This window comes from Heptranchias perlo, chromosome 20 (genome assembly GCF_035084215.1).
Source record: "Heptranchias perlo isolate sHepPer1 chromosome 20, sHepPer1.hap1, whole genome shotgun sequence".
Classification (NCBI taxonomy): Eukaryota; Metazoa; Chordata; class Chondrichthyes; order Hexanchiformes; family Hexanchidae; genus Heptranchias; species Heptranchias perlo.
The window spans coordinates 16,281,171-16,304,412 of NC_090344.1; the positions used below are offsets into that span (position 1 = coordinate 16,281,171).

Below are 23,242 nucleotides of genomic sequence, written 5' to 3' on the forward strand. Positions count from 1 at the left end.
GCTTCACAAACCCCGAGTGCGGCCCCAGACCCGAATATAAAACAGTGAACATTATCCCCCCTCACTACCCGCCGGTTTCCGGTTTCTCCCGTTTCGCTCCGGACCAACTCTCAACAAAAGGCCGCGGCACCGCGCATGCGCGGTGTAAACTGGGACTTCTCAGGGAGCGTCTGTAAATGAAGGAGAAATGGTGATCGGTCAGGGAGCGTCTGTGAATGGAGGAGAAATGGAGTTCGGTCAGGGAGCATCTGTAAATGAAGGAGAAATGGTGGTCGGTCAGGGAACATCTGTAAATGGAGACCGGGCAGGAAGCGTCTGCAAATGAAGGAGAGATGGTAATCATTCAGGGAGTGTCTGTGAATGGAGGAAAATGGTAATTGGTCAGGGAACGTCTGTATATGAAAGAGAATTGGTGATCGGTCAGGGAGCGTCTGTAAAAGACGTTGAAATTGTGATCGGTCAGGGAGCATTTGTAAATGAAGTTGAAATTGTGATCGGTCAGGGAGCGTCTGTAAATGAAGGAGAAATGGTGATCGGTCAGGGAACGTCTGTAAATGGAGGAGAAATGGTGATCGGTCAGGGAGTTTCTGTAAACGAAGGATAAATGGTGATCGGTCAGTGAACGTCTGTGAATGATGAAGAAATGGTGATCGGTCTGGGAGCATCTGTAAATGAAAGGAAAATGATGGTCAGTAAGGGAGTGTTTGAAAATGAAGGAGAAATGATGATTGGTCAGGGAGCATCTGCAACTGAAGCAGAAATGATGATTGGTCAGGGAACGGCTGAAAAGGAAGGGTGATTGATCAGAGAGCATCTGTAAATGAAGTGGAAATGATGATCGTTCAAAGAGCGTCTGCAACTGATGGAGAAATGGTGATCAGTCAGGGAGCGTCTGTAAATGAAGGACGAATAGTGATCTCTACACCTTTAGTCATCCAGGGAGCTTCAGCTTTGGATGCCGTTCCTTTCCTTCTCATGGGAATCTGTCTTGTCTGTACCCAAAGCTGCTCCTCCTTGAAGGCCTCCCATTGTTCAATTACTGTTTTGTTGCCAATTTTTGATTCCAATCCACCTGGACAAGATCCCTTTTTAACTCACTGGAATTAACCCTCCTCCAGTTAAGAATTTTCACATTTGACTGACCCCTGTCCTTTTCCATAACTATTCTAAACCTAATGAGATTATGATCACTGCTGCCCCACTGAAACATGCTCCACCTGCCCCACTTCATTCTCCACACCTGTACTCACATTCACTCTCTCACATTCATTCTCTCTCACACTCACATTCAATCTCTCACACTCACTATCTGACATTCACTCTCTCACATTCACTGTGTCACATTCACTCTCACGCTCTCTTACCCTCTCACTCATGGTTTAGCGTCACTGAAAGATGATGTGATGGGTTTGGATTTCAGCACAGGGAGGAGGGAGAGTGTGTGGGACGGAGATTTACATCTTTGGGGTGCAAGAGAGGAAAGAATGTTCCATAGAAACTAGAATTGCCTGTTCTGAATTTCTATCCTGTACTTACAATGATAACTTTTACAAACTTCTTTTACAGGGTATTAGAAGGGGAGGATTTGCAGAGGGAAATTCAAACCAAAAATCACGTCAAATCTGACAGAGTCATTTGATTCATCAGGACCTGAATATCATTGGCCTTTGAATGTGGAAGGAGAAATGTTTGTCTGTTCTGTCTGTGGGAGAAGATTTGAAACATCAGTGTGAGTGGAAAAGCATCAAGACACACACACCCGAGTGAGAGTGTTCCAGTGCACTGACTGTGGAAAGAGCTTTAACCAGTTACACAGCCTGAAAAATACATCAGACCATTCACAGCGGGGAGAAACCCTACACGTGTTCTGTGTGTGGACGAGGCTTCAACTGATCGTCCAACCTGGAGAGACACAAGGACACCCGGACCACGGAGAAACCGTGGAAATGTGGGGACTGTGGGAAGGGATTCAATTACCCGTCACAGCTGGAAACTCATCGACGCAGTCACACTGGGGAGAGGCCGTTCACCTGCTCCGTGTGTGGGAAGAGATTCACTCAGTCATCCACCCTGCTGACACACCAACTTGTTCACTCCGATGAGAGACCTTTTAAATGGTCTCACTGTGAGAAGAGCTTTAAAAGCAGAAATGAACCGCTGAGACACCAACGCTGTGAAACTGGGGAGAGGCCGTTCATCTGCTCCGTGTGTAAGAAGAGATTCACTCTGTCATCGCACCTTTTGTCACACCAGCGAGTTCACACTGGGGAGAGGGCATTCTCCTGCTCTTTGTGTGGGAAGAGATTCACTCAGTCATCCAACCTGCTGAGACACCAGCGAGTTCACACTGATGAGAGACCTTTTAAATGTTCTGACTGTTAGAGGAGCTTTAAAAGCAACATTAATCTGCTGAGACATCGAAGTGCTCACACTGGGGAAAGTCCGTTCACCTGCTCCGTGTGTCAGAAGAGATTCACTCGGTCATCCCACCTGCTGAGACACCAACGAGTTCACACTGATAAGAGACCTTTTAAATGTTCTGACTGTGGGAAGAGATATAAAAGCAAAAGGAATCTGCTGACGCACCAACATACTCACACTGGGGAGAGAATTTTACATGTTCTGACTGTGTGAAGGGCTTTAAAAGCACAAATGATCTCCTGAAACACCAACACACTCACACTGGGGAGAGACTGTTCACCTGCTCCGTGTGTGGGAAGGGATTCACTCATTCATCCCACCTTCTGAGACATCAAATTGTTCACACTATTGAGTGACCTTTTAATGCAGTGACTTTGAGAAGAGCTTTAAAATCAGAAATGAACTGCTGACACATCAACTCACGCACATTATGGAGAGACTGTTCACCTGCTCCGTGTGTGGGAAGGGATTCACTCAGTCATCACACGTGCTGAGACACCAGCGAGTTCACATATTGACTGCAGGGGTTGGATTCTGCTGTTAATCCCATCCAGGACTGAACCATGTTCATTCTGACAGTTGGGCTTTGTTTCTGCTGATGTTGATAACCCCTATAACTGGGCTGGAGTTTAATATTCTGGATATCTGTTAAATAAATCAGCTTTGTTTTAAACACGTTGTAGATTTTGGTCTTTCCCACCTGAGTGTTTAACATCACCTGACTGGAGCTCAGAAAGGACAATCTGGGGGGAGGATCGTCCGGTGGGAACAGAACTTCAGCCTGGACACAGTCCTTCAGGGCCACACTGAGAGGGGCAAGCGGCACTTTGGTCTTTCTCGTCTCCCTTCACTGACAGCAAAGTCGTCGTGCGGGTTAATCTTGAGGCGTGTAAGAAAAGTGTTGCAGCCGCTCTCTTCCATGGTTCAGAGCTCCTCGGAATGGAACAGAAGGGTCCTGTACAATGGTGTTTAGAGTTAGGAAGAACAATGTGTAAGGATTAAGCCGTTAAAGTGGTAATTAACAGACCTTGGGGAAAACCACAGGCACTAAGGGAGGATGTGCTGGAATAGCATAATGTCTAAAAGACATGTAGATAAAGGGACTGGAGGTTAATTAAATCAAGGAGTCACGCAGGCTTAGGCCTCTCTATCTCGAGCCTCCACAAGCTAGTGAATAGAAGTCTGTTTATACAAACGGTTCTGTGAAGGCTGGCAATTAAACTCTCAGATAAGGTTCTGTTAAGTCTGTAACAACAAGGCACGGATGGTACCAGGAGTTATGCTTGGAATGTAACTTCTGAAGGTTGAGAGACATGAATAATGGTCAGGCTGAGAGATGTGGATGTGATAGTGAACTGCTCATAAACTGAAAAAGCGGATAAGAAGAGACCTCAAAAGCTGAGGAAGGCGCGCAAGATTCTGGCAAGGAAGAAGAGAACTCTTCAGTCAACAGATCACAGCAAAAGAGAGAGAGAGAGAGAGAGACCGCGCCATAGTCACTTGGAGAGATACTTCCGAGGTTTCAAGGAACAGACTGTGACTATTCCCCTTTGTTAAGTATCACCTTTTTGTACTAATTGTGATGTGCTTAATAAATCTGTTTTGCCTTTAACCATAATACCAGTACCGTGGTAATCTTGTTGTTGTCAGGAACCAGTTCTTAGATGGATTAGATTATAATCCTGAAAGTAGTGGTTTAAGTCCTACAATTGGCGACCACGAAGGGACTATTTCTGACAACAGCCAAAACCTGGTATTACTGGATGTAGGGTAACGGACGCGAGGGTTATCACTTGATCACCAGTCAATCCTTGTGGGGGATTAGTAATAACAAACGGATAGTGGCTCTCTAAAGTACACTAAGATGCCGAACGGGGATCTTTGGAAGGAGTATAGTACCCGGATCAAGAAAAACTGTAGTGGGACCGATGGACAGGTCTTATTGTTAGAATGGTTGGGTAAAGGCCCGGAAGTTACATTGAAGGACGCCGTGGCGTAAAAAATGGAGGCGGGATCGGGCGATCCGCTTGATCACTTCTGCACCCTCGTATTGCACGGGACAAGATCGGCACATTATCCTGGTACAGAATGAACAGTTAAAACGGCAGCAGAAAGAACTTGCCGAGAAAGATAGTCAGGTTTATGGTCCAAAATACCAAGTTGCATCGGCAGCTGCAATCATGTAACATCAAAGTGTTAAGGCTGTAAATGCTGGATCAGCATTACATAATTTAGAAGAAATACGATGTCAGCTAGAAACTGTAATGAAAGACAATACTCACCTCACTAAAAACTTCGAGGATGCAAGAGATGCTTTGAGAGAAGCTCTCAAGCGCCCCCAGAGAGAGGTGGATCATCGTCAATGCCATGACAGAGTTAGTCAGTTAGAAAAACAACTGAGCGTGTAACATGCAGTGGTAGCGGCAATGACCCCGGGGGGACCCTGACGTGGATTATGGTCAAGAAAGAAATGAGTGTAGTGAGAACTTATATCCCCCTCTGCCACCCCTCCCTGCATCAGATCCCCCGCCCCATGTGAACCGTGAGGAGAAACCGGCTTCCGTCGCCCAAATTGAGGGAAAAGCCCCTGGCGAAGACAAGGCCCACTTGATTCCCCAAGTGCAGAAAACCCGGTGAGTGTAATTATCAGAACTCAGGTAGTTCCCAATGTACCAGGTGCAGCACCAGCAGCGGGAGGAGCAAATTCTCCACCTGGGGTCCCCTGGGCAGGTGCATCCCAACGGTCTCAGCCCTTAGATTATTCTGAACTACAAGCATGTGGCCATCAATTAGGACCAATTAGTCCACAAACGTGCCCCCTAGAATTAAGACAGTGTCGACAGACGTTTCGGAATTACCACCCCAATTTTGAAGACAGTGATATGAAGAATGTTATTTTATCTGCTCTCACTTCAGACTTGGGAGGTGGCTTTCCTTTTATTGTCTTTAACCAAGCTGCTGCCCGAAACAAGAAAGCTTTTCAACATGGGAGTAAAAACAAGCCTGATAAAAAGGGCTTTCAACATGAGATTTTAAATCAGTTTAGAATTAAGTTAAGTAGGAAAAATTAGAGATTGAAAATGGAGTGCAGAGATGAAGGATAAATGATTTAAAAAAGGGAGGGATAATAACTACAGAATGTGCTCTTTTGTTTTCAGTGTACTGTCTCTTTAAAAAGCCTGTCCTTATTGTGAGTGTTTTCTGTTGGTGTTGTGGGCCACGCCCCCTTCTTACTGCGTCTTACGTGTTTTCCTCTTTTGTGTAATGTATCTGTTTTGTCTTGTGTTTAATTCTGATATTGCTGAATTAAAATTGGAGTTATTAAGGTTAAGTGACCTATTAAATTCTGGTTCTTATAAAATGTGAGTGTGTCAAATTCCAGACATGGGATCTTCACAGAAAAATTGGCATTTTGAATTTCTTAAATTCAAGTGATTTGAAGTTTAAGTTGTGTTGAGTATTGGTGAGTGTGAATTGGTGTAAGTAATTAATGTTGTGTAACTGTAAATCGAAGAACGACATCTTGTTATCCAGCACAGGGCATCAATTTTGATAATTTTGGGATTAATCTTGGTTGTACTAAAATGTGATAGCTGTTAGATCTGACAGTGACGATCCGGATTCTTTCCCCTCAGTCTGGTTCAGTAAAAACTGAAGTCGAATACATTTTAAAGTGCATCACAACTTTAACAGCAGGGTTCTTAGTCTGCAGCATTGATTTGGACTCCTGATAGAGTCCCTCTATGCTGGCAGAGCAAGAACAAAAACATACAGAAATCCACACGTTTTTATACAAATCAATAGGGTTGGAACATACTTAACGAGGGTCAACACCAATCATAAGCCGGGCACAGGTTGCCATGCGAGGTTACATTATTTCCGGCCAATCATAAATCGTCCATGTGCTGACCATGTTGCTGTTAGACATCAAAGGGGATACTTCCTCACCTTCCAACTTGGAATGTTCTTCCCTGTTCCTTCTGTTCCTTATCTCCCAACCTGGAATGTCTTTCAACTTTGGCTAAGCTCGTTACCTATATTGATCTGCCATAAACATGGAGACATTCAGACCAGTCCTTGACTCACATCAAAGACCTATCATTGATAAGACAATGCAGGCCTGCTGACTAAGCAAACATATGGCCCAGCAGGAGGCCAGGCCACCTGTACCAATCTCAGTTACTAACTAATTAACCCTTTCTAACCATTTTACATTCTGCTTCTTTGCCACGTAGACATTTTAATATTTTACCGAAAACTGACCACGTAGGGATTCTCAACAGCACACCCCTTTTTATCTTGTGATTGGCTGTGGTTTGAAAAAAAAGTGACCCAAAAACGGAACAGATAAAAAAGGATATCTGATATCACCTTGATAGGAAAAGCAGGAAACCTAGAACAGCTCGGAGAGTTGGTTACAATCATACCCACGAAAGTATGTGAAAAAACAATGAATTGGAAAGCTATAGTTGTATTATGGCGATGATAGCAAATTATAAAACTTAAGAAACAATTAGAAATTGAGGGGGACCTCAACAAAACTTTGATCACAACAGTCTGGAAATACTGGACTAACTAAAAACTAAAATGTACGAACAGAGATGCTATTTCCCTGTACGAATGTTTTTTTAAAAATAATTTACGTGAAAGCTGTGTTGACATAAGCTGAGAACGCTGCGTGCATCTGATATCTGGCTCCGTCGTTTTGTTTCTGCAAAAAATAACCCCTTCCAAGGACACTGACATCTGTTTTCAATTCACCAAGCAACAACCTTTGCATTGATATAAAATAATTGACAAAATGAGATTTAATTGTAAAAGAAAAGATAAAGTGCAGCTTTAAAGAATTACACGTTACAGTTGCAGGATGGTCTCTGGTTATAAATTAATTTGAACTTCTTCGAAGCATTTTGTGCGATTGTGATTGATTCCTCCCCCACACCTTAAGGTTTTGACATGCAAGAAGTAACTAACCCGTACTTCTGTATTGCTGAAGTTAAGTATTTGGACTGCACTAGTTTTTTTAAGATGTTGATCTGACACCTTTGGAGTCACAGCATTCTGAAAGTGGAAAGAGCAGGTACTGTAAACAGTGTTATTGTCTCTTGATAAAAACAATGATTTTTGTGAATTTCGAAGGAAGTCACCCCCTTTCTTCAGGAGTGTATGGTGAGGATCCTTGAACCCTCCTCCCCTAAGGGAATAAATGAAATCAAAAACACAAAACATTTTTCTTAATGTGGTTACATCTTGAAAACACAGAGAGAAGGACTTGGAGTTGGAAATTCCAGTTGGCAGTCCTACGGACATCTGTGTGTGGGAGAGACAGACTTTATTTCAGACAGGCTGCCAACTCCAGAGAGAGAGAGGGAGGGGGGCTGCGCAGTCCCTCTCTCTCCTGTTTTGTTTTCTGGATTTGTTTCGGGTAAAGGGATTATTCCTTTGGACAAAAGAAATAATAAATGATGATTTGACAAATTAACCCCTTGTGCTCTCTGGAAGCACCACAATGGATTTTCTGTGTTTCGTTTAAAACAGGTGACCCTGGTTTTCAGAACCACATGAGTGTTGATGGTGCAGGATTACCAAGAGTCGTTCTTTGACATAAAATGGCTTTACAAAGTAACGGTGCAATCTTTGCTGGAGGAATTTGGGGCAGGAAGCGATCCAGTGGTGTTAAAAATTTAAGACCTTAGCTGCAGATATCGGCAGATATCAAATGTCACAGCGTGGTGATTTTGTTTCAATAATTCAAAATTAAATAGAGAAGGAAAAGCAATCATCAGCCTTGATCCAATCTGCTTTTCTTCTTTTGAAAAACAATTGATTTGTTTTGTTTTAAGGCTACGGGTTAAGGTGAAAATTGAACCAAAATTTGAACCATTCAGGTTCAAAATGGAGATGCAAGAATATGGTTTAAATCTAAATCTTATCAATGGAGATACAGATTCATGTAAAATCAGAAAATTCATCAAATTTCGTCCGATCAAGCATGAATGCCACGAGGTAGGGAGCCAGAAGTTGTTGGTACTAGGAGTAGGAATTCCCATGTAGTATGAACCGAACGATACCCAATACCCTGTTCAGAGTGTGTAACATAAGGGTGAACTGTATGACATATCACAAGTGTAGTCAGCAGCTAAACGTGTTTACATCGCGCAAGACGCCTCAAGGCCACCAGCTGTTTGAGCTGGCCGTCCGCCACAAGTCCACTTGTTTCCGCCCCAGTATAACTATCGGGGACTTCCCAGACTCGGAGGACTGCACCGGGGACTGGGAGTGCATCCGGTGCCTGGGAAAACTACAGGCTCAATTACCAGCCGTCGACTTCAGGGGTCCCCGACGGGCAGACGGACGTGAGCTTGTGATTGATTGTTTGTCTGTTACAGTACTTGTATGTTATAAGTGTTACAATATAGTAGCACCTTTTACTTTCCCCTGTGTACTATATTGTCTCAGATCCAGAAACTGTGTTTAAAACAATACACTACAGAGTGCAAAATATAGGAGTTGTGAAAGGAGCTACTGTTCGCCGATTTTGGACCCCACCCCAATGGTTGGTCCAATTAAGAGAGTTAACTTGGATAGAACCGAACCGACAGGGTTGCTATTCCAGTGAAGATGCCCCCATTTGCCCCGATGATTTATATGACCACTCAGTAGACACGTGTGGTTTTGATAGGAATCAGAAAGGATTAAATTGACCATGGAAGTGACAGGATCATCAGATATAAGAACCCAAGACCTAATAGAGAGGAACAAAAAATGGGAACCTAAAATATATTCGCATGCAGTATGAGGGATCGGCATAAATACCTCACCCTCAAGGTTGGGAATTGTAAGGATTAACCCAATAGCAGATATCATTTAGTATAATTATAATCAACAGTAGAAGTAGAATGAAATGTACTATGAATCTATGTATCTATAAATGTAAACTGTACTGTGTATTAATACAGTATGAACCATGTAACGTGTATTCAATAAGAAAGTGCTGGTGGGCCGAGAAGGATACATGATGGTTATTATAGTCAAGTTTGCAGTTAAAACTAAAAGGATGCTGACATCAAAGTGGGAATGAACAGACGTTGAGGAAATCACAGTCACTAAGGGAGGATGTGCTGGAATAGCATAATGTTGAAAAGACATGTAGATAACTGGGACTGAAGTTTAATTAAATCAAGGAGTCACGCGGCCTTAAGCCTCTCTATCTCGAGGATTTTTGTACGAATTGTGATGTGCTGAATAAATCTGTTTTGCCTTTAACCAGAATACCAGTACCATGGTGATCTTGTTGTTGTCACGAACTAGTCCTTAGATTGGATTAAATTATAATCCTGAAAGTAGCGGTTTAAATCCGACACTGTTCTGTATGGTCTGTGAGTGTTTGATGGGACAGTGTAGCGGGAGCTCTGCTCTGTACTTAACTGGTGCTGTACCTGCCCTGGGAGGGTTTGATAGAACAGTGTGGAGGGAGCTTTACTCTGTATCTAACCTGTGCTGTCGTGCCTTGGGACTGTTTGATGGGACAAGAAGAGGGAGCTTTTGTCTGTATCTATCCCGTGATGTACCTACCATGGAAGTGTTTGATGGGACAGTTTAGAGGGAGCATTACTCTGTGTCTAACCCGTGCTGTGGTTGCCCTCGGAGTGTTGGATAGGGTAGTGCTGATGGAGCTTTACTCTGAATCTAACCTGTGCTGTACCTGCCCTGGGAGTGTTCGATGGGACAGTGCTGAGGGAGCTTTTGTCTCAATCTAACCGATGCTGTACCTGTCCTGGGAGTGTTTGATTGTACAGTGTAGAGGGTCTTTAGTCTGTATCTAACCCGTGCTGTACCTGACTGGAGAGTGTTGACACTGGGTGCTCACCTCGATGAGAACAACATTTAACCCGAAGATGACAAGATAAACCCATCTGCTCCTCCCCTGTCCACAGTCCTTGAGTGTCCCGAACACATGGAGACAATGCCCAGAATCAAAATTTGAACACCTCCCTCAGATCTCCCCTTACTGTTCTTTGTTCCAATGAAAAGAGTCCCAGTTTCTCTGGTCTCTCCTCATAACTAAAGTCTCTCGTCAGACGTATCATTTCAGTGAATCTTTTGTGCACCCTCCCCATGGCCTTGACACCTTTCCTAGTGTAAGATCCCCAAAACTTGACACAATATTCTAACCGCAGCCTAACCAATAACTTGTACAGGTTTAGATGGCCTCTGTCCTTTTGTACTCTATACCCCTATTTGTAAAACCGAGGATCACATGTATTTTTTCAACCACTTTATCAACTTGAGCTCCCATTTTTAAAGATTTGTGTATCTGAACATTTTGCAGGTCTCGAGATATTAACATAACATGGCTAAAATACATTGACATTAAATCTCTGATATAATGTGTATTATGGGGAGGAGAGGTTTAGTCTGAATTATAAACTCAAACAGGCGCTTGGCTGCAGGCAGGTCGCCATGGCAACACTGATCAGACATTCCATTCCACAGAATCGGCTAGTTGGAATCTCTAATCCGATAAGGAGAAAGAAAAGACTTTGTCTGTTATCAACCATAATATAAACTTAAACCAGAGTGAGTAATATAGTAGATTATATTGTAATGTGTGATGTTTAGACCAATGAGTATGAAATTATATCCCTTGATGTCAAGGGGCATACAGGGTAAGATAAGGCAGAAAAGAAAAGCTTATGTCAGACACCGAGAGCTCAATACTACAGAAAGCCTAGAGGAGTATAAAAAATGCAGGGGTGAAATTAAAAAGGAATTAGGAAAGGAAAGGGAGAGCATCAAACAATATTGGCAAGTAAAATCAAGGAAAACCCAAAGATCTTTTATAAATACATTAAGAGCAAGAGGATAACTAAGGAAACAGTGGGGCTTATTAGAGACTAAAAAGGTAACCTACGTGAGGAGGAGGAAGATGTTGGTCTGGTTCTTAATTAATGCTTTGCGTCTATCTTCACAAAAGAGAAGGACGATGCAGACGTTGTAGTTAAGGAGGAGGAGTGTGAAATATTGGATGGGATAACCTTAGTGAGAGAGGAAGTATTAAAGTGTTTTCCATCTTTGAAGGGAGATCAATCACCAGGACCGGATGAAATGTATCTCAGGCTGTTAAAAAATCCTCACTTCATGCAGGTATGGTGCCGATGATTGGAGGACTGCGAACGTTGTACCATTGTTTAAAAAGGGAGCGAGGGATCGACTGAGTAATTACAGGCCAGTCAGCCTAACCTCGGTGGTGGGCAAATTATTAGAGTCAATTCTAAGCGACAGTATAAACCGCCACTTGGAAAGCCACAGACTAATCAAGGCCAGTCAGCATGGATTTGTTAAGGGGAGGTCGTGTCTGACTAACTTGATTGAATTTATTGAGGCGATAACAAGGAGAGTCAATAAGGGCAGCACATTTGTACAAGGATTTGTAGCAAGGCTTTCAAGACAATCCCACGTGACAGACTGGTCAAAAAAGTACAAGCCCATGGGATCCAAGGGAGAGTGGCAAGTTGGATCCAAAATTGGCACAGTAGCAGGAAGTAAAGTGAAATGGTCGATGGGTGTTTTTGTGCCTGGAAGGCTGTTTCCAGTGGGGTTCCGCAGGGCTCAGTACTAGGTCCCATGCTTTTCATGATATATATTAATGATTTGGACTTAAATTTACGGGGCTTGATCAAGAGGTTTGCAGATGATACAAAATTGGCCGTATGGTTGATCGTGAGGAGGAAAGCTGTAGGCTGCAGGAAGATATCAATGGACTGGTTGAGTGGGCAGTAAAGTGGGAAATGGAATTCAATCCGGAGAAGTGTGAGGTAATGCATTTGGGAAAGGCAAATAAGGCAAAGGGAGTACACAATAAATGGGAGGATACTGAAAGGTGTAGAAGAAGTCAGGGACCTTGGAGTGCATGTCCACAGATCCCTGAAGGTAGCAGGACAGGGAGCTAAGGTGGTGAGGAAGGCATATGGAATACTTTCCTTTATTAGACACGGCATCGAATGTAAGAGCATGGAGGTTATGCTGGAACTCTATAAAACACTGGTTAGGCCACAGCTCGGATATTGCGTACAGTTCTGGTCCCCACAATACAGAAAGGGTGTAATTGCAATAGAGAGAGTACAGAGGAGATTTACGAGGATGTGCCAGGACTGGAGAATTTTAGCTGTGAGGAAAGATTGGATAGGCTGGGACTGTTTTCATTGGATCAGAGGAGGCTGAGGGGCGATTTAATTGAGGTGTATAAAATTACGAGGGTCCTAGATAGAGTGGATAAGAAGGACCTATCTCCCTTAGCAGAGAAGTCAATAGATGGAGGGCATAGATTTACACCTTGTGTTCCACATACCAAAGCTGAGATCATTCTCTACATTGAGAAGAGCAATGGTCACAACACTGACCCTGGGGGACACCACTGTTTACATCCCTCCAGTCTGAAGAACATCCATTAACCACTACGCTCTGTTTTCTGCCCTTTACACAACTTTCTATCCACACTGCCGCATTCATTTTAATACTGTCAGTATTAATTTTATCAACAAGCCTCCTGTCCGGCATCTTATCAAACACCTTTTCACAATCCATCTACACAACATCCACTACATTCCATTGATCAGTAGACTTGAATTATCTCAAATAATCCATGTTGGCTGTTCTTAATTAATGTGTTTTTCAGCAAATGTTGAAATGTTTGCTCCACCTCATCGGGCTTCATTTGTTTCAAGACGCAACAGAAGGATCGAGGTTTCTCCTGGAGTTTAATAAAAAATAATTTTTAAAAATGATGCTTCAGACAATGACGGACATCTGGGCTTGGTCCCGCCCATTCAGTGCCGCAACTCCCGCCCCTCACACACTCCGATTTTTTGGAGGACCAACTGTTCGGTATCCATCCAACCAATTTCCGCTCCTGCTATTGGTCCGGAACTCCCCTTAATCATCAAGGCGGGGTTCTTGGTGAGAATGGTGGTCCTGAGGTGCAGTTGGAAAATAAACATGAATTGAACCCGTCAGTTGCAACATTTAGTGAAACGAAATTAATAAAACTTACAGAAAAAAATATTTTTGGAGTTCACCAAAGTGGGGGTCGCGTCTGCGCTGTGTGTTTGTGCCGGTTTAAATGGCACGAGGAGCTGGGGTTTCAATTTATTTTATTATCTTTGGTCCAAACGCGCTCTCCCTGGTTCCAATGTCTTTGCTTTTTGGCCAGATATTAAGATCATCAATGGCGGCTGCAGTACCCAGCATGCAGCGGAGTACAGATTGTGCCCGATCTAAATCAGTGGAGCACAGCGCGCAGGCGCAGTCTGACTCATTATCGGGCTGTGTGTCCTGAGCATGCGCGGTCAGTCGAGGCTGCGGGAGGAGCGCGTTCGGTGCAGGTGAGAGGATCGGAGCAAGAGGATCAATAAACCCCGGGGCCCGGGTCCGGGCTCAGGCCCAGGCTCAGGCTTCACAAACCCCGAGTGCGGCCCCAGACCCGAATATAAAACAGTGAACATTATCCCCCCCTCACTACCCGCCGGTTTCCGGTTTCTCCCGTTTCGCTCCGGACCAACTCCCAACAAAAGGAGAAATGGTGATCGGTCAGGGAGCGTCTGTAAATGAAGGAGAAATGGTGATTGGTCAGGGAGCGTCTGTAAATGAAGGAGAAATGGTGATCGGTCAGGGAGCGTCTGTAAATGAAGGAGAAATGGTGATTGGTCAGGGAGCGTCTGTAAATGAAGGAGAAATGGTGATTGGTCAGGGAGCGTCTGTAAATGAAGGTGAAATGGTGATCGGTCAGGGAGCGTCTGTAAATGAAGGAGAAATGGTGATCGGTCAGGGAGCGTCTGTAAATGAAGGAGAAATGGTGATTGGTCAGGGAGCGTCTGTAAATGAAGGAGAAATGGTGATGGGTCAGGGAGCGTCTGTAAATGAAGGAGAAATGGTGATTGGTCAGGGAGCGTCTGTAAATGAAGGAGAAATGGTGATGGGTCAGGGAGCGTCTGTAAATGAAGGAAAAATGGTGATCGGTCAGGGAGCGTCTGTAAATGAAGGAGAAATGGTGATTGGTCAGGGAGCATCTGTAAATGAAGGAAAAATGGTGATCGGCCAGGGAGCGTCTGTAAATGAAGGAAAATGGTGATCGGTCAGGGAGCGTCTGTAAATGAAGGAGAATTGGTGATCGGTCAGGGAGCGTCTGTAAATAAAGCAGAAATGGTGATTGGTCAGGGAGCTTCGAAAATGAAGGAGAAATGGCGATCAATCAGGGAGCGTCTGTAAAAGGAGCAGAAATGGTGATGGGTCAGGGAACGTCTGTAAATGGAGGAGAAATGGTGATCAGTCAGGGAGATTCCATTAATGAAGGAGAAATGGTGGTTGGTCAGGGAGTGTCTGTAAATGAAGGAGAAATGTTGATTGGTCAGGGAGTGTCTGGAAATGAAGGAGAAATGGTAATCGGCCAGGGGATGTCTGTAAATGAAGGAGAAATGATGATTGGTCAGCGATCGTCTGTAAATGAAGGAGCAATGGTGATCTCTATATCTTTATTCATCCAGGGAGCTCTCGCTTCAGATGCCATTCCTTTCCTCCTCGTTGGAATCTGTCCACTCAGTACGCAATCCAACTCCTCTTTGGAGGCCTCTCATTGTTCAATTACTGTTCTGCCTGCCAATGTTTGATTCCAATCCACGCGGACAAGATCACTTTTTAACTCACTGAAATTTGCCCTCCTCCAGTTAAGAATTTTCACATTTGACTGTCCCCTGTCCTTTTCCATAACTGATCTAAACCGAATGAGATTATGATCACTGCTGCCCCACTGAAATATGCTCCACCTGCCCCACTTCATTCTCCACACCGAGCCCACTGCTGCACTCACATTCACTATCTCACACTCACTCACACTCACTCTCACATTCCTCTCTCACCCTTTCACTCATGGTCTAGGGCCACTGAAAGATGATGCGATGAGTTTGGATTTCAGCACAGGGAGGAGGGAGAGTGTGTGGGATGGGGATTTACAGCTTTGAGGCACAAGAGAGGAAAGAATGTTCCATAGAAACGAGAATTGTCTGTTCTGAATTTCTATCCTGTATTTACAGTGATGACTTTTATAAACTCCTTTTACAGGGTATTAGAAGGGGAGGATTTGCAGACAGGAAACTCAAACCAAACATCACAAGATCTGACAGAGTCACTCGATTCGTTAGGACCTGAATATCATCGGCCTTTGAATGTGGAAGAAGAAATGTTTGTCTGTTCTGTCTCTGGGAGAAGATTTCAAACATCAGTGTGAGTGGAAAAGCACCGAGACACACACACCCGAGTGAGAGTGTTCCAGTGCACTGACAGTGGAAAGAGCTTTAACCAGTTACACAGCCTGAAAAAACATTACACCATTCACAGCGGGGAGAAACCGTACACGTGTTCTGTGTGTGGACGAGGCTTCAACTGATCGTCCAACCTGGAGAGACACAAGGACACCCGGACCACGGAGAAACCGTGGAAATGTGGGGACTGTGGGAAGGGATTCAATTACCCGTCTGAGCTGGAAACTCATCGACGCAATCACACTGGGGAGAGGCCGTTCTCCTGCTCTGTGTGTGGGAAGAGATTCACTCAGTCATCCAACCTGCTGATACACCAGCGAGTTCACTCCGATGAGAGACCATTTAAATGCTCTGACTGTGGGAAATGTTTTAAAAGCAGAAACGAACTTCTGAGACATCAACGCAGGAGCACTGGGGAGAGGCCGTTCTCCTGCTCTGTGTGTAAGAAGAGATTCACTCGGTCATCCGACCTGCTGATACACCAGCAAGTTCACTCCGATGAGAGACCTTTTAAATGCTCTGACTGTGGGAAGAGCTTTAAAAGCAGAAAGGAACTGCTGAGACATCAACGCAGTGAAACTGGGGAGAGGCCGTTCATTTGCTCTGTGTGCGGGAAGAGATTCATACTGTCATCACAACTTTTGTCACACCAGCGAGTTCACACTGGGGAGAGGCCGTTCTCCTGCTCCGTGTGTAAGAAGAGATTTACTTGCTCATCCCACCTGCTGAGACACCTGCGAATTCACACTGGGGAGAGGCCATTCTCGTGCTCTGTGTGTGGGAAGGGATTCACTCAGTCATTCACCCTGCTGATACACCAGCGAGTTCACATTGGGGAGAGGCCATTCTCCTGCTCCGTGTGTGGGAAGAGATTCACTCAGTCATCCACCCTGCAGATACACCAGCGAGTTCACTCTGATGAGAGACCTTTTAAATGTTCTGACTGTGAGAAGATGTTTAAAAGCAAAGTTAATCTGCTGAGACACCAACGCACTCACACTGGGGAGAGGCCGTTCACCTGCTCCGTGTGTAAGAAGAGATTCACTCGGTCATCCAACCTGCTGACACACCAGCGAGTTCACACTGGGGAGAGGCCGTTCTCCTGCTCCGTGTGTGGGAAGAAATTCACTCAATCATCCACCCTGCTAATACACCAGCGAGTTCACTCCGATGAGAGACCTTTTAAATGTTCTGACTGTGAAAAGAGATTTAAAAGCAAAATGAATCTGCTGAAACACCAACGCACTCACACTGGGGATAGGCCGTTCACCTGCTCTGTGTGAGGGAAGGGATTCACTATTTCATCCAAACTGCTGACACACCAACTTGTTCACTCTGATGAGAGACCTTTTAAATGTTCTGACTGCGTGAAGAGCTCTAAATGCAGATACGAAATGTGAAGACATCGACGCACTCACACTGGGGAGAGGCCGTTCTCCTGCTCTGTGTGTAAGAAGAGATTTACTCGGTCATCCCACCTACTGAGACACCAACGAGTTCACTCTGATAAGAGACCTTTTAAATGTTCTGACTGTGAGAAGGGCTTTAAAAACACAAATGATCTGCTGACACATCAACACACTCACACTGGGGAGAGACTGTTCACCTGCTCCGTGTGCGGGAAGGGATTCACTCGATCAGCCCACCTTCTGAGACATCAACTTGTTCACACTATTGAGTGACCTTTTAATTCACTGACTGTGAGAAGAGCTTTAAAAGCAGAAATGAACTGCTGACACATCAACTCATGCACATTGGGGAGAAATTGTTCACCTGCTCCATGTGTGGGAAGGGATTCACTCAGTCATCACACGTGCTGAGACACCAGCGAGTTCACATATGACTGCAGGGGTTGGATTCTGCTGTTAATCCCATCCAGGACTGAACTATGGTGTTTAGAGTCAGGAAGAACAACATGTAAGGATTAACCCAATAACAGATATAATTTAGTAGAATTATAATCAAAAGGAGAAGTAGAATGAAATGTACTATGAATCGATGTATCGATGAATGTAAACTGTACTGTGTATTAATATAGTATGAACCATGTCACGTGTATTCAATAAGAAAGTGCTGGTGGGCCGAGAAGGATGCATGATGGTTATTTTAGTCAAATTTGGAGTTAAAACTAAAAGGATGCTGACAACATCAAAGCGTGAATTAACAGACCTTGGGATGTGGGCGTCGCTGGCAAGGCCAGTCTTTCTTTCCCATCCCTAATTGCCCTTGAGAATGTGGTGGTGAGCTGCCTTTTTGAACCGCTGCAGTCTTTGTGTTGAAGGTTCTCCCACAGTGCTGTTAGGAAGGGAGTTCCAGGATTTTGACCCAGCGACGATGAAGGAACGGCGATATATTTCCAAGTCGGGATGGTGTGTGACTGAAGGGGAATGTGCAGGTGGTGTTGTTCCCATGTGCCTGCTGCCCCTGTCTCTCTCTGCATTGATTGTGATCGGGTTGCTTCTCCGTTAAACAACATCACTTCTGTCCCTCATGAAAGGGTCTCAATCCTCCTCCGTTCTCTTTCCAAACATTTCACTGAACAAAACTTCACAAGTCACCCAGGAAAAATAATTCATTTCAAAATCATTAGCTCCCAAAGGAGCTGCGAGGACAGACTGACCAAACCTGCATTCAGTCGTGAAGCTTGTGGGTGTGTTGTCATCCTGAGAGACAGAGACAGGTCTGTGACACAGAGCGAAGGCAGGAACTCAGAAATGTGGCCATTCAGGTCCATAAATGGGCACACAGTCAGTCAAAGTCATTGATTCTGACACACAGCCCGCTGGTTGTTCAGTCAGTCGGGGAGCGAGGCCTGCAGCCAGCAAACAAAAAGCCTGAGATTAAGGCAGAGACCCAATCAGACGGATGAACAGACAGACAGATAGACAGACAGACATCTGACACCACGTCAAATCGCAGCGTGATCGAATCACATTGGGGTGATTTTATTTTGGGAGTGATATTTTCACAGTAGCTCAGGGTCCTGCCACAGGTTTTATAGCGGGGCAGTGTTTTAGGGATGGGCTGTTCATTGTTAGTAAAATAATATTGATCGGAATTTAATTTGTTACATTAAAGTGCTCTTCTTCTGTTAATTTTGATATACATCTTCGTCAGTTTTATACAGAAACAAGTAACAATGTTTAAGCGATGTGGTTTATTCAATATTTGTGCAAAAACCCTGTCATCCAGTGTAAAAAAAAAATCAACCTAACACGTGACTAAGCCTATGAGATGATGATATATCTATGGCCGGTTAGCTCAGTTGGTTAGAGCGTGGTGCTAATAATGCCAAGGCCTCCAGTTCAATCCCCACATTGGCCATAAGGTTGCTATTACAATGTTTTGGTAACTTTTAAAAGTTTGGTCGACTTTAAAAACAAGCAAATCCACACAACATGCCATATGGTTATATTTTTGGAATAATATCGATTAATGTGTTTGATATGTCTTTGCCCTTGGGGCGGAGGGACATATCTTTCCCCTTATTTTTCTTTTCCCCATCTTTTCCCACTCACCTTTCTGTGTCTCCATCTTTTTCTATCAGTCTCATCTCTCTTTTGCTTTCTCTCTATTCTTTCCATTTCCGGAATCATTTTTCCGGGTATGTTTACTGACACACATGACAATCTGTGTCACTCAGTATCCGGGTACGTTTACTGACAAACATTACAACATGTGTCACTCAGTATCGAGGGATGTTTACTGACACACAGTACAATCTATCACTCAGTATCGGGGTATGTTTACAGGCAAACATTACAACCTGTGTCACTCAGTATCCGGGTATGTTTACTGACACACATTACAATCTGTGTCACTCAGTATCCGGGTATGTTTACTGATGCACATTACAACCTGCGTCACTGAGTATCCAATTGTAAACAATTTCACAACACCAAGTTATAGTCCAGCAATTTTATTTTAAATTCACAAGGTTTCGGAGGCTTCCTCCTTCGTCAGGTGAACGATGTGAAAATGAAATCCTCGAAACGAAATCGCATTTATAATTCACAGAACAATGCTTGGTGAGTACAGACAGTTTTTTCAACTGCCCGTTGCCAAGGCAATCAGTGTGCAGACAGACAGGTGTTATCTGCCAGGTCTCAGAATATACAAATCACCAAAAAAAAACAACAAACAAAAAAAAAACAGAGATAGAGAGGTAGAAACATAGAAAAGACAGCAACTGACCCGTTATATTAAAAACAGATAACATTTGTTCGCTGGTGGGGTAACGTGTAGCGTGACATGAACCCAAGATCCCGGTTGAGGCCGTCCTCATGGGTGCGGAACTTGGCTATCAATTTCTGCTCGACGATTTTGCGTTGTGTGTCTCGAAGGCCGCCTTGGAGTACGCTTACCCGAAGGTCGGTGGCTGAATGTCCATGACTGCTGAAGTGTTCCCCGACTGGGAGGGAACCCTCCTGTTTGGCGATTGTTGCGCGGTGTCCGTTCATCCGTTGTCGCAGCGTCTGCATGGTCTCGCCAATGTACCATGCTCTGGGGCATCCTTTCCTGCAACGTATGAGGTAGACAACGTTGGCCGAGTCACAGGAGTATGAACCATGCACCTGGTGGGTGGTGTCCTCTCGTGTGATGGTGGTATCTGTGTCGATGATCTGACATGTCTTGCAGAGGTTACCGTGGCAGGGTTGTGTGGTGTCGTGGACGCTGTTCTCTTGAAAGCTAGGTAATTTGCTGCGAACGATGGTCTGTTTGAGGTTGGGTGGCTGTTTAAAGGCGAGTAGTGGAGGTGTGGGGATGGCCATAGCGAGGTGTTTGTCCTCATTGATGACATGTTGAAGGCTGCGGAGAACATGGCGTAGTTTCTCCGCTCCGGGGAAGTACTGGACGACAAAGGGTACTCTGTTGGTTGCGTCCCGTGTTGGTCTCCTGAGGAGGTCTATGCGATTTTTCGCCGTGGCCCGTCGGAACTGTCGATCGATGAGTCGAGCGTCATATCCCGTTCTTACTAGGGCGCCTTTCAGCGTCTGTAGGTGTCCATCGCGTTCCTCCTCGTCTGAGCAGACCCTGTGTATTCGCAGGGCCTGTCCATAGGGGATGGCCTCTTTGACGTGGTTAGGGTGGAAGCTGGAAAAGTGGAGCATAGTGAGGTTGTCCGTGGGCTTGCGGTAGAGTGAGGTGCTGAGGTGCCCGTCTTTGATGGAGATTCGTGTGTCCAAGAAAGAAACTGATTCTGAGGAGTAGTCCATGGTGAGCTTGATGGTGGGATGGAACTTGTTGATGTTATCGTGTAGTCTCTTTAGTGATTCCTTGCCGTGGGTCCATAGAAAGAAAATGTCGTCGATGTATCTGGTGTATAGTGTTGGTTGGAGGTCTTGTGCAGTGAAGAAGTCCTGCTCGAACTTGTGCATGAAAATGTTGGCGTATTGGGGTGCGAATTTGGTCCCCATGGCTGTTCCGTGTGTTTGGGTAAAGAACTGGTTATCGAAGGTGAAGACATTGTGATCCAGGATGAAGCAGATGAGTTGTAGGATGGCGTCCGGAGATTGGCTGTTGTTGGTGTTGAGTATTGATGCTGTCGCAGTGATGCCGTCATCGTGGGGGATACCGGTGTATAGTGCCGAGACGTCCATCGTGGTGAGAAGTGTTCCTGGTTCAACTGGTCCGTGGGTACTGAGTTTTTGTAGGAAGTCTGTAGTGTCGCGACAGAAGCTGGGGGTTCCCTGTACGATGGGTTTCAGGATGCCCTCGATGTATCCAGAGAGGTTCTCACACAGGGTTCCGTTGCCTGATACGATAGGACGTCCGGGTGTGTTGGCTTTGTGTATCTTTGGGAGGCAGTAGAAGTCTCCCACGCGGGGAGTACGTGGGATGACAGTCGGGGAACACTTCAGCAGTCATGGACATTCATCACCGACCTTCGGGTAAGCGTACTCCAAGGCGGCCTTCGAGACACACGACAACGCAAAATCGTCGAGCAGAAATTGATAGCCAAGTTCCGCACCCATGAGGACGGCCTCAACCGGGATCTTGGGTTCATGTCACGCTGCACGTTACCCCACCAGTGAACAAATGTTATCTGTTTTTAATATAACGGGTCAGTTGCTGTCTTTTCTATGTTTCTACCTCTCTATCTCTGTTTTTTTTGTTTGTTGTTTTTTTTTTGGTGATTTGTATATTCTGTGAGACCTGGCAGGTAACACCTGTCTGTCTGCACACTGATTGCCTTGGCAACGGGCAGTTGAAAAAACTGTCTGTAATCACCAAGCATTGTTCTGTGAATTATAAATGCGATTTCATTTCGAGGTTTTCATTTTCACATCGTTCACCTGACGAAGGAGGAAGCCTCCGAAAGCTTGTGAATTTAAAATAAAATTGCTGGACTATAACTTGGTGTTGTAAAATTGTTTACAATTGTCAACCCCAGTCCATCACCGGCATCGCCACATCATGGAGGAAATAACACAGTGTGGGGATAAAATGCAATGGATGTTGTGAAGATGGATTGTTAAAAAGTGTTTGATAAGATGCCGGACAGGAGGCTTGTTGATCAGATTAAAGCTCACGGTATTAAAGGGAGTGGGTCAGTGTGGATGGGAAGTTGGAGAAAGGGCAGAGCAGTGGATAATGGATGTTTTTCAGACTGTGGTGATGTAAACAGTGGTGTCCCCCAGGGGCAGTGTTGGGACCATTGCTCTTCTAAATGCAGAGCAATGACCTGGGCTTGGGTACAAGGGCATAAGATCAACATTTCCTGACAACACCAAGATAGGGAGCATTAAGAACTGTGAAGAGGAATGTTCGCAACTTCAGTGTGGCATCGGAACATGAGGAACTGGAGTAGGCCATTCAGCCCCTCGAGCCTGTTCCACCATTCAGTGAGATTGTTGTCATTGAGTATGGGGTAGGTTGATATCAGACAGAAGGAGATTGGTGTCAGTAACTGTGGGGTTGATTTATATCAGACAGGATAAGTTTTGTGTCAGTTACTGTGGGGTTGGTTTATATCAGACAGGAGGAGATTGGTATCAGTGACTGAGGGGTTGATTTATATCAGACGGTTTGAGCTGGGTGCCTGTGACTGTGAGGTTGGTTTATATCAGACTGGACGAGATTGGTATCAGTGGCTGTGGGGTTGGTTTATATCAGACAGGAGGAGATTGGTATCAGTGACTGTGGGGTTGGTTTATATCAGACAGGAGGAGATTGGTATCAGTTACTGTGGGGTTGGTTTATATCAGACAGGATAACATTGGTGTCTGTTACTGTGGGGTTGATTTATATCAGACAGGAGGAGATTGGTATCAGTGACTGTGGGGTTGGTTTATATCAGACAGGATAAATTTGTGTCAGTGACTGTGGGTTTTATTTATCAGACTGGAGGTGATTGGTGTCAGTGACTGGGTTCAGGAACTGGAATTAGCCATTTAGCCCCTGAAGCCCACTCTACCATTCAATTGGATCAGGACTAATCTGTACCACAACTCCATTTACTTGTCTTTGCTCCATATCCCTTGCAACCTTCACACAACACAAAT

The 23,242-nt window shown here is 44.7% G+C and overlaps 1 pseudogene; it reads left to right on the top strand.

Moving 5' to 3' along the window:
- The first annotated feature begins 1,827 nt into the window (after window positions 1–1,827).
- On the top strand, window positions 1,828–18,832 carry LOC137335632 (zinc finger protein 850-like; annotated as a pseudogene).
- Window positions 18,833–23,242: the final 4,410 nt, after the last annotated feature.